The sequence below is a fragment of the Thalia democratica genome, chromosome 8 (assembly GCF_965202585.1).
Source record: "Thalia democratica chromosome 8, ktThaDemo2.hap1.1, whole genome shotgun sequence".
NCBI lineage: Eukaryota > Metazoa > Chordata > Thaliacea > Salpida > Salpidae > Thalia > Thalia democratica.
Genome location: NC_139172.1, coordinates 4,098,784 through 4,111,245, shown reverse-complemented (window position 1 = coordinate 4,111,245; position 12,462 = coordinate 4,098,784).

The following is a 12,462-nucleotide window of genomic DNA, read 5'->3' as shown; positions in this document are numbered from 1 at the left end:
TTTAAAAGTATCAGGATTGCTTCAACTTAGTTTCATTTATTTTTCAAACTCAAACTGACTCACAAAAGTTTTATTAAAAAAATTATTATATCTGAAAATCTCATGCCAGTTTTTTTTGAACTATTAAATTTAGTTTAGGGGTAAGGAGTACTTGGGTTTGCTTGACTTCCATATGATTTGGATGTGTTTTTGCTTCATTAAGGGCATTGAGGGGGGGGTTTGATCTTATTTTATATAGTTTTTACTAAGCTACAAAATGCTTTTTGCAGATTTTAAAAATTCAAAATAATTTTTGAGATATAGCCGGTCAAAATCAGAGGCAACAATAGGTTCCTTATGGGAGGCACAAACTAAAACAGCAAAAATAGACTATTTCACTAAAAATCTATCTTCTCCTACAATTTTTGAAATAACTACCTCAAATTTTCAGGAAATGTTCCTTGATATATTTCCTGAAAATTTGAGGTAGTTATCTCAAAAAACGTATGAGAAGATAGATTTTTAGTGATTTCTAGTTATTTGCCGTTTTAGTTTGCGCCTCCCATAAGGAATCTATTGTTGCCTCCAACTTTGACCGGCTATATTTCAAAAACTATTTTGATTTTTTTTGAATTTTCAAATCTGTAAAAAGCATCTTGTAGCTTAGTAAAAACTGAATAAAATAAAATAAAAACCAAAAAAGGGTGTTTACCCCCCTATGCCCTTAACTATATTAAGAAGAATATAAAATTAAAAAATAAACTACCCAAAGAACTAATTTCAACCCGAAAAATCACATGTTTTGATTTATTGACTTAAACAGTAATAAAATCATTTATACATGTCCTAGACTTATAATTTATATCTTAATGTAAGCTTATACTTATTGACATAGATTTAAAGACATATTAACTGCTTTTTATGTAAAGTATAATCACAATAAATATGCAAATTTTGTCTGTAAAATGGTCTGTAAAAAACTTCAAAGCATAGCTATTAGTGATTTTGATAAAAAATTAATGTAAAACCTAAATTTTTAGGTATATTTACTTACCTTTAAAAATTAGGTGGTGTGGTATGTATATTAGTGGGATATTTGATGTTATAGTTCATTTAGCTTTAAGTGTTTAAAAACCCTTAAATAACAATTCAATTAGCATTACAACAAATTAACAAAATATTAAAAAGTTTGATTTATTATAGGCAATACAATTTTGTATAGCATTGAACATTAAGTTAATGCAAAATAAAGACTTTTACAAAGAATTAAAGAATATTGCAAAATAAAACAAACATTGTACTGTATCATTTAGTATTAACACTTAACATTTTTGTAAAATGACTGATACTTTTAAAAATTTTAGTTTAAGAAAACTGTCACATGATTGATAAAATTTAATTGACTATCTGTTTGAAATAATTAGGTAAACTTAATACTCTTAAAGATTTTAAAAAGACTACACTTAACTTTCTGTAAAAGACATCTGTTCTACTAAAAAATCTATTTGTATATGATTTCTCAGTGAAAAAGTAATAGATCTTTTATTAGAAACATGATTCCATTCCCCTTCAATTTTACAATTAACAATAGAATATATATGCAATTCTGCAAATCACGTTTAGGTAGGTGTTTTCAATTCAAGTTATTTAAGGTGGTCCATCTTGTAAGTCCCATTTAAAAGTTCTGGATTGTATAACACTTCAGATTTGTGTGATTATCTAAAAGAAATTAACTCATTCTGAACAATAACTTCATTTTGTTTAAATTATGCAGCTCTTCCACGGCTCACTTCAGGCCCACCCAGCTTTTACACAGTATGAGGCGTTTCTGCACGTATTGATCCCTTTTCTTCCCTGTTTTAATTTTTTTCTTTTATCTGTTTAAGCTTTAAAACTTTTTCTTCTGCTACCCACCTTGGCTCCATCTCATTCAGAACATTTACATCTTTATCAAACAGTTTTTCATGTTTAGTTTTAAAAGAATCAGATATAAGTAATGTACAGTCATTTCTTATCCTTTTTGCTGTGAAGTGTTTGTTCCTAAACTTTGTCACTGCTGTAGGCTTTCCAAATCCAGCAATGTGCTTTTCAGATTCTAAGTTATTGGTTGGGAGTCCTGCCAGTTCTTCATTAGTCAATAAAAGGGTGGATCAAGCAAAAGTTTTCAAATCCATATTCTCTACCTGTTTGGCAATCAAAAATTTGGAGGTATCAAGACACATCTTGTTAAGAATTTTATATCACAACTCAGAAGTTGGCTTTAACACCTTGTTATGTGGATAATGTATCACATAGGCATCCAAAATGTTCATTATTCCATTTCTGAGATCTTCATACAGCTTAAGAAATACTTTTAGAAGGTCTTTTTTAGAGCTAATCTCAACAAAGTGTAAAAAGGTAGTGTCACCTTGTGAGTAAAGTTAGAAGATTCCTCAAGTTCAGTCACTAGAAATTCTGAGTCAAGCAGTATTTTGACAACTTCCACATGCTGGTTGCTTAGAAATGTTTCATTTATAAGCATGTGAATAAACGAAAAGCTTTGCAAAATAGATGCTGCAGAATACCCAACTTTAGTAAACCTGCGTTTGTGATAAATTGAAAAGCAATTAACTTGGTTCACCCCTTTAGAATGTATTCAAAGAGACCTGCTTGATTTGTACTATGCGCTAATTTTTCATTGCTGACCAAACTTAATATGGATGAAGTTGCACACTCAGTTACACTTTTTTTTCTTGCAAAAATGGTTTAACTAATGGATTTAAACTAAGTAGCTTTTTTTGAAAGTCTAACTTGGATTCTATTTCAGCCAATACTGTCAAGTTAGAACGATCAAAGGCCTCCCACTGGAATTGATTTTCAAAACAAATGAGTTGGAGTTGGAGCATTTGATTTAAAAACTTAAGTTACTACCTCCTCAATTTTGAAGTTTTTGTTAACCGAGGATGTCATGATGGAAGTTATATGTTGCCATAGCTAAACAGGTTTAACTGGTTCTTGTGAAGAAATATTAATAGTTGTAGCTAACCTCTTATAAGTTTCAATAATAAGCCTGACTATGTTTTTGTCATTACAATTGGCTTTTATATTTGTCATACTATGCAATTGAAATGACATTACATCAGTATTATCTTTCTGATTAGCTGACTCCACACATTTTACATTAAAACAAAAAAAACTAAATGTAAAAACTTCAGAAGAATTTACTTAATTATTAGAAGAAAAAAGTACAATTTTACAGACAAAATTTGCATATTTAGGGTGATTATGATGTCATAAAACATCAAAAGCAATTAATATGTCTTTAAATCAATGTCAATCAGTATAAGCTTTCATTTAAGATATAAATTATAAGTCTAGGACATGTATAAGTGATTTTATTACTGTTAAAGTTAAAAAATCAAAAAATATGTGATTTTTGGAGTTAATAATTTATTAGGCGGTTTATTTTTTTTGCAAAATATTTTTAGAAATTTTGTATTATTCTTAATTAAGCAAAAGACATCCAAATCATATAGACTCATATGAATTTTACAATAAAAAAAGTGCTGTACTTCCTACCCCTTTTTGGTTGATTTAGTTTGAACATTTTGTTAATTTTTACCAATTTTGTGAAAGAACTTGATTTAAATTAATTTTTTGACTCAAATACAGGCAACCCTTTAAACAATAAACTTTACGCATTAAATACAAATAAATAGTATAACAAATTTGATTATAACCTAATAAAAAAAAATATTTAGCAGTTTTCCCCACATTTTAACTCCATAATTTCCATTTAAATTTCACATTTAGATGTATTTTTTATGTTTGAAAATTGAAAACTTAACTTTTAAAGGCATAAGATAGGGTCTTCTTTATTTCCTAAGTTCATCTCATCTTATTATGTAGAGTTTGTATTAGCTTACTTTAAAATTTGTTACTGTAACTTTTGAGATAAAAGAAATCAAAGTTAGTGAGTTTCATAGGCGTGTTATGGAAGGCTCAAACCAAAAAGGCAAAAAATACTATTTCACTAAAAATGTACCTTATCAATCATTTTTATAATCAATATTTGGTAATTACCTACAATGATGTTGCACCAATATTAAACTGAAAATATATTGTATTTGATGTCTTTTTCAACTGTTATTAATGGCTAAAATCAATGTTTTAAGCTTAATATGCTTAATATAGAAAGAAACTTTGGTTCAAACAAGCTATATAAATACATAGTAAGAATTTAATTTGTTTATGATAAACTAAAATATTTAATTGACTTTATTTTAAAAATTAGTAATCAATATAAATTATTGTATTGGTATAATTGCTTTATATTGTTAAATAAAAGCAATTAAATATTTAAGTTTTATTAGTTTATGATATATAAGTTTAAGGGCATAGGGGGGGGGGGTAAACACCCTTCTTTGGTTTTTGATCTTATTTTATATAGTTTTTTACTAAGCTACAAGTTGCTTTTTACAGATTTAAAAAAATTCAAAATAATTTTTGAGATATAGCTGGTCAAAGTCGGAGTCAACAATAGGATCCTGGCGCAAACCAAAACGGTAAATAACTAGAAATCACTAAAAATCTATCTTCTCCTACGGTTTTTGAGATAACTACCTTAAATTTTCAGGAAATGTTCCTTGATATATTTAGAAAATTCTGTTGGAAAGAATTATAAAAAAAAATTATAACAAAAAAACCAAAAAAAAATTTTTTATTTGTTCATTTTTTATATAAAATTTTTAATTTTTGATTTAAAAAAAATTCTTTCCAACACAATTTTATAAATTTATCAAGGAACATTTCCTGAAAATTTGAGATAATTACCTCAAAAACCGTAGGAGAAGATAGATTTTAGTGAAATAGTCTATTTTTGCTGTTTTAGTTTGCACCTCCCATAAGGAACCCATTGTTGCCTTTGACTTTGACCGGCTATATCTCACAAATTATTTTGAATTTTTTAAATCTGTAAAAAGCATTTTGTAGCTTAGTACAAACTATATAAAATAAGATCATAAACTAAAAAAGAGTGTTTACCCCCACCCCCCTTTATGCCCTTAATTTTATTTATGTATTCAGAAAATGTAGCCTAAAATATGGTTAAAAAACATTGAATATAATATATTTTCAGTTTGATATTGGTGCAACATCATCCTAGGTAATTACCCAATATTCTTCAAACTTTTACAGTAACTCCTAAACTGATATTTTTAATACAGGTTTTTTTAACTTTGAAAAGTAATGTTTTTATTTAAAATGTTTACTTTTTGATGCTGTCAAAATTCCAACTTGACAAGTTTTCAATATTATATATAAGGGTTGCCACTCTTTGAGTTTACAAAAAACTGTTCTGAGTCAACCTGAGTTCTTAAAATCCTTTTAAAAATTTGTTAACTAATAAAAATAAAGATCTTCAAAAAATAGTTTGTAATTAATATATTATGCAACTAAATTAACTAACAAAATCTTTATCAAAAACTGCAAAAAGTTTAAAAAAAATCATAAATTATTCTGAGTTCTTTATAAAAAAACAAAACTATCTTAAGCCAGTCTAAGTTAAAAAATAACTAAATAACCTGAGTTATCATGAATTGTCCTGAGTTATTTGAGATTTCAAATGTTCTGAGTTATTCCGAATAAGTGGCAACTCTGAATAAGGAGTATTTCCTGAAATAAATTAGAAAATTGATTTTAGTGAATTTTTATGCTTTTGTAAAAGCAATGAAAATATATCACCATTTTTAGTAGAAACGTTTTACAAAGATGACTACATCTGAAAAGTTGAATAAAATTTCTATGATCAATTAAGACTGTCTTATTTTCTAAATTAAGGTTTTATATTAGGTCAATGTTAAATTTTGAAATACAAGTCTTAACTCCCTTCTATGCCCTTATTTTTTTAAGTAATACAACATTGCTACTGTGAAAATTTAATATTTAAGATTTTGTTTTTTGACCAAAAAAAAGTTACATCATATCTTATTTCATTAGTGTTTAATATTTAATTCAATAGGAAATCAACTAAGCTGATCAATTAATAAAATATTTTATTGATTTTTTAGGTTTATTAAATTTACAAAAAAAAAAAGTTAATGAAAAAATGTCATTCCATAAATTTGAAATCAACATTACATTAATAAAGTATGTAAAAGATTCACGAACTTATAAATAAACTTATTTTATGTGTAAGCTATAACAGTGTTAGCAACCTTATAACTTATAAATTATGTCAGTATTTTATTTTAATTCATTGCTCTGTATTTTTCTTTTTCAGCTTTTGATTGTGTCTGATGAAAAGCTCTGCAGGGAAACAGTGTAACTCAATGAATGTTAAACAATAAACTTTATTATAAACAGTGTAACTTTATTATTTAATAACTATGTAAGAATAAATAAAATATAATATTTTTGGTGATTGAGCGGTATGCTGTAATATAAACACATTTCTGATTTATCTACCAGCCAGATTTTTACTATATTGAGACTTATCAGTTATGTTCTAAGATTTTTTTAAATTTTTTGGTCTATTAAGGGTAGTGATGTACCGGACCCAAATCCGAGCTTTTTTTTTTTCAAATTAGGATCCGGCTGGACCTGGATTTAGACTTTTTTTCAAATTAGGATTGGGCCTGACCCAGATCCAGACTTTTTTTTTCAAATTAGAATCTGGCCGGAACCGGATCCAGATTTTTTTTTAATTAGGATCTGGTTGGAACCGGACTCGGAAATTTTTTTTGTATCAAGACTGGCCGGATCTGGATATCAGACAAAAATGGCAATATCCGGCCGGATCCGGACCTGGATAGTGAGTCATATTATGTCAATTATGTTATATTGTTTATATACATCATAAAAATAGGTCCAGCACTAAAAAAAGTAAAATCTAGAGAAATCTAGGGAAATTCATGATTTTTTAGATTTTATTTAGGGAAATTTAGGGTTTTTTTTTTCGATAGTTGCAAAAATCTAGAGATATCTAGAGAAATCTAGGGATATGGAAACCCTGTAAAGTGAGTATAAGCTAGCCTGAGTCAGAATGAAGTTTTAAAAATCTGAAAAAAATACCTTATTCAATAATAAGTAGAATAGCTAGCCACAAAGTTGACAAGTTTAGGTAATGTTTACAATAAACAATCTGAAATCAAGTTCTTGAACAAAATTAACTAGAAAATCACAAAATATTGAATTCTGGATCAGCTCAAACTCCTTCAAAATCTAAAAGAAAACTAGCCTGAGTTTTTCAAGAAATCCTAAAACTAGTCTGAGTTTTTATAAAAAACTAAACTAGCCTGAGGCAGCCTAAGATTTTCAAAAATTTTCAAACTAGCAGGGTTGCAACTGTTTAAGTCAAAAAAAATAACAGCTTGAGTGAGTATAAACTATCCTGAGTCAGAATGAGGATTTTAAAAACATATTTAATTTTACAACATAGGTAAAGAGTAGTGATGTACCAGACCCACAATTTCACGTCTGGCCGGACCCGGATTTGGACAGTTTTTTCAAATTAAAATCTGGTTGGAACCGGATCCGGATTTCTTTTTAAATCAAGATCCAGCTTGATCCAGATCTTTTTTTATATTAAGATCCAGCCGGATCCAGATATCAGACAAAGATGGCATTATCTGGCCTGATTCGGACCTGGATAGTGAGTCCAGTACATCACTAATTAAGGGTTAAAAAATATCAGTAATTATTTTTCTTAAACAAACAGCCGTTAAGGAAGGCTGACAGACTATGAATAATTTTATATGCTATATGAACAATAATTGTAACATAATTTTCATACTAAAAAAAACTAAATCTTTCTCTTTTAAAGTAAAATCTATGGTAGCACATAAATTATAGAGTGGCATAATATTAAAATCAATCCCAAACAAGAATGCTAAGCCAAATAATTGAACTAACAATCTAAATGAAATGTCACAACCACCAGAAAGAAATTTAGCATAAATTTATTTAATATAAACAATTTACTTAAATCTCTAGCTATATCTCTAAGCGTATGAATCTTACTTAAAAACTAAATAGAATCTACTTAAATAATATGCATAGCATAGATAAAACAAGCAGAAAATATTCTAAAATGTTTTGTTGTGCAGATTAATAAAAGTATTTAATGGTTACAGTAATCTCTTCGGAATCTGTTTAGTTAGTAATTTAGAATTCTCACAAAAAAAGTTGATTTATTTTCAATACTGTAAAAGATAAATTTAGTGTATGTATTAAAACAATTTATAAAATTTTATATAAAATTATTAATGATTACTCTCCATATTTTAGACTTTGTACACTTATGTTGCTTGACAAATTGATAAACAATTAATTATGCCTCAGTGTACTGTAGACTTTAATATTTAACAAAATTTTTTAATTAGAATACTGAAAGAAACATGCTAATCTGAGTAACAATTATGAAAATTCACAACACAAGTTTTATACAGTGCTCTTACTCCTTTTCTACTGTTAAATTAAGCAAGGAACAATGTTTAATTCATCACAATATTGATAAAATTAAGTTAATTTCAACTCAATAAATTTCTTATTTATATCTAATTTCTTCCTTCCCCACCTAAGAGTAAACTTTTATTGCATAGTACAAGAGAATGATAATTTTCCAATACCATGCAAGACAAGCTTTATCAAGGTGAGCAAGGAACAAAGAAAAAAGTATACACATTAACAGTTACAAGAAACATTTTCACATATATTATGTACAACTTGAAGGAAAGGTATATTTGTAAAAAAAAAACAAAAATTAATTTAATCAAAAGCATTGTAAAAAAGTAGCTGATATAGTATATTTGCTATCCTCATTTAGTGCTCTTGTTTACTCACGCACATTTTATGTGAAAACAATGTTCTTAGAATTGCGAGAGGTGAATGTATGGTTTTATGATTTTCTGAATCTTTTACTATAAAAAATACTGGCTACTTGTGTTATACCTTTGATTCTTATTAAAAATACTTGAGTATTTAAGGCCATAGGGGGGGGGTCCGACATTTTTTTTTACAAAAATTAACTTTGGCTTTTATATGAAAGCTTTAAATACAAACTACAAGCCTGTTTTTATAGAATTCAAAAATATCATTTAACTTTTGAGATATTTTATTTTTTGTAAACAGTTTCCGATGCAAACGTATGGACCGCAGATTTTTTGGGGTCAATTTTCTCGGAAATTTAAAAATTCACTAAAAATCTATCTTCTCCTTCATTTTTCAAGCAATCTTCTTCAAATTTTCAGGAAATGTTCCTTTTAATATTTTGAAGAATCCTAATGTTGGAATTTTTGAAATTTTGAAAAATAAAACTTTTATCCACAAAAAACTAAAAAAAAGGGTAGTTTTTTGACAATATTTTTTTTTTTACTCAAAATTAAAAAAATTCCTACAATAGATCTCTTTAAAGTTTAATGATACATATTCTGTTAAAATTTCAGAAAGATTACTCAAAAAATGTAGGAGGAGATAGATTTTTAGTGAAATAGTCTTTTTTCGCATTTTTAGTTTTTGCCTTCCATAAGGAACCTATTGAATGCCCTTTCTTTGATCGCTTATATCTCAAAAGTTACTTTGAGTTTTTTTAAGCGGTTAAAAGTGTCTGATAGCTCAGATTTGATTCTACAAAATAAGATCAAGTTGTAAAAAACAAAGTGGACCCCCCCTATGGCCTTAATTTACTGAATCTTTATAAAACATTAAACAAAAAAAAAAGTATAAAACATGTAAAAAATTATAGTTAAGTGAAAATAGAAACCTGTGTTTTCTTACTACTATCAGTTTGTCTTCATATTTTTACTTGAATATTTTTTTGGTAAATTTATTTATAAGTTTTTTAGTAGTCATAAAATTTGACTTTAATAAAAAAATATAGTTTAAAAACTATATTTTAATAAATATGATGTATCTAAACTCTAAAATTAAAAAAAATGATGAACTTCTAAAATAATTAGATTTTATATATTTGTGCACAATTAATAAAAAGACAATGCCTTATAATAAAAAAGAAAAACTTTAATTAAATTCTAAAAAAGAAGTTTAAAATTATATTTATACTAATAATAGTCAATGTTAGTTTTTTACTGAAAATAGATTTGTTACTTATAAATTAATTAATAATCAGCAATTGTTACAAATAGGCTATTATCTTAAAGAAAACATGACTAGACATTTGCACATATACTTATGTTTTTTGAATGAATGTTAAATTATAATTAAAGCCATATATGGATTTTTTTTACAAGAAATAACATAAACTCTTACAACAAAGCATAAAGTATAAATATAATTATGTCTTATTATATAATTTTAAACTTTACATTCTAACTACAACTTTTAATATAATCAAATAAAAAAAGAAACCTCAACTTTTTGCATCAATTATTTGACAAATTAAAAGCTAACGAAAAGCTATACTTTTTATTTTTATTGAGCTAGAGATCTCAAATTTTCAGGTATATTTAAATACTTTGCCAATGTAATACATAAAAAAATGGATTACCAAAATTAGGTAGAATACTTTTTAGCTTTTTTTTTTCAAAAACTCAGGCTGACTTAGATTTGTTTTCATTTTTTTTTGCAAAACTTGTGTTGTTTTTTGTTTAGAAATCTCAAGATAGTTTTAATAATTTTGAAATTAGTTTTTTTCATTAAAAACTATTTTATTCTGTTTTGATATTACGATGTTTTGTTGTTGTTATACAATTCAAAGCAGTCAAGTTTGCCTAGTTGTAAATTTCTGTAGTTTTGGCTTTACACTTTTTTAATAATTTAGCTAATTAGTATTTAGCTGATTTTAGGCTTTTTTTGCTTCAAGGAGTGCTAACCCTGTTTGAACGGTTAAACAAACTTGTATTGTTAGAATTTAAAAAATATTGAAAAATTAAAGTTTTACATATAAAAGTAATAAAAGATGGATTTTTAAATAAAAAGAAAAACTTGAACTTAAAAAAGTCTTTAAGTAGAAAAATTTAAAGGTATAGCATTGAAGTGTTATGTACTTTTTTTTACATGTTAATCTAATTTAATGGTTCTTAAAGTTAGCTAAAAGTTAATTTTTACTGTTTCTTAAAATTTATTTCAAGAGAAATGAAGAGACAAAGTCAGAGAGTAGGGTCCTTATGAAAGGACCAAGTTTAAAGGCATATACCAAATAAAAATAGACTATTTCATTAATAATCTATCTTCTAATGCTTTAAGACTTTCAGAGTGTCTTTCCCAACTAATTGAGAATAATCTTAACTTAATTATAAACAATCCTATTGTAGAAATAAAATAAAATAATGAGTAGACAGTTTTTTTTTAAATATTGGTATTTGTTTCTTGTTTTGGTTATAAAATTCATTGTTTAATGCTTTTTAAAATATTTAAAGTATAGTTTTTCTTATATTGCAAAATACATATCCTGAAAATTTGAGTTGAATAGCTTACAAAATGAAGGAAAAAAAAAAATTGTGTTTTTAAACTTCCCAGTAAATTGTCCATTTACAATTTATAAAAACTAACTTATAGTTTATACTTAAAGCTTTTCTATAAGAGCCAATGTTATTTTTTAAATGCCTTTACTCCCATATGCTCTTAAAATATTAGTAATGGACTAATTATAAATATTTAAAGAAAATTGATCAGAGAATGTTGAAAAGATAGATTTTTAGTGAAAAGTTTTTTTGCCCTCCTTTAGGTTTTTTCTTTTACCTTCAATATCTTATTTTTAATATATAAATATTTTAGTATAATAACTTATTAAGTATTTTAAGTTTCTTATTTTTCAGAGTTAATTTGAGTTTTGCTCAGCTGCTAAAAGTCTTTTATAGTTTAGATAAAACTCTACCAAATAAAAAACAAAATTGAGCCCTTTAAGGGCATAGGGGGGGGGGGGGAGGTAAACACACTTTTTTGGTTTTTGATCTTATTTTATACAGTTTTTACTAAGCTACTAGATGCTTTTTACAGATTTAAAAAAATCAAAACAGTTTTTGAGATATAGCCGGTCAAAGTCGAAGCGGACAATGGGATCCTTATGGGAGGCGCAAACTAAAACGGCAAAAATAGACTATTTCACTAAAAATCTATCTTCTCCTGCGTTTTTTGATATAACTACCTCAAACTTTTAGGAAATGTTCCTTGATATATTTAGAAAATTCTGTCGGAAGGAATTTTTAAAAAAATAAAAAATAAAAATTTTATATATAAAAAAAACAAAAAAACAGTTTTTTTTTTGTTATTTTGTTATAAAATTTTTATTTTTTAATTTTTTTAAAAATTCCTTCCGACAGAATTTTCTAAATACTGCAAGGAACATATCCTGAAAATTTGAGGTAGTTATCTCAAAAAACGTAGGAGGAGATAGATTTTTAGTGTTTTCTAGTTATTTGACGTTTTAGTTTGCGCCTCCCATAAGGATCCTATTGTTGCCTCTGTCTTTGACCGGCTATATCTCAAAAATTATTTTGAATTTTTTAAATCTGTAAAAAGCATCTTGTAACTTAGTAAAAACTATAT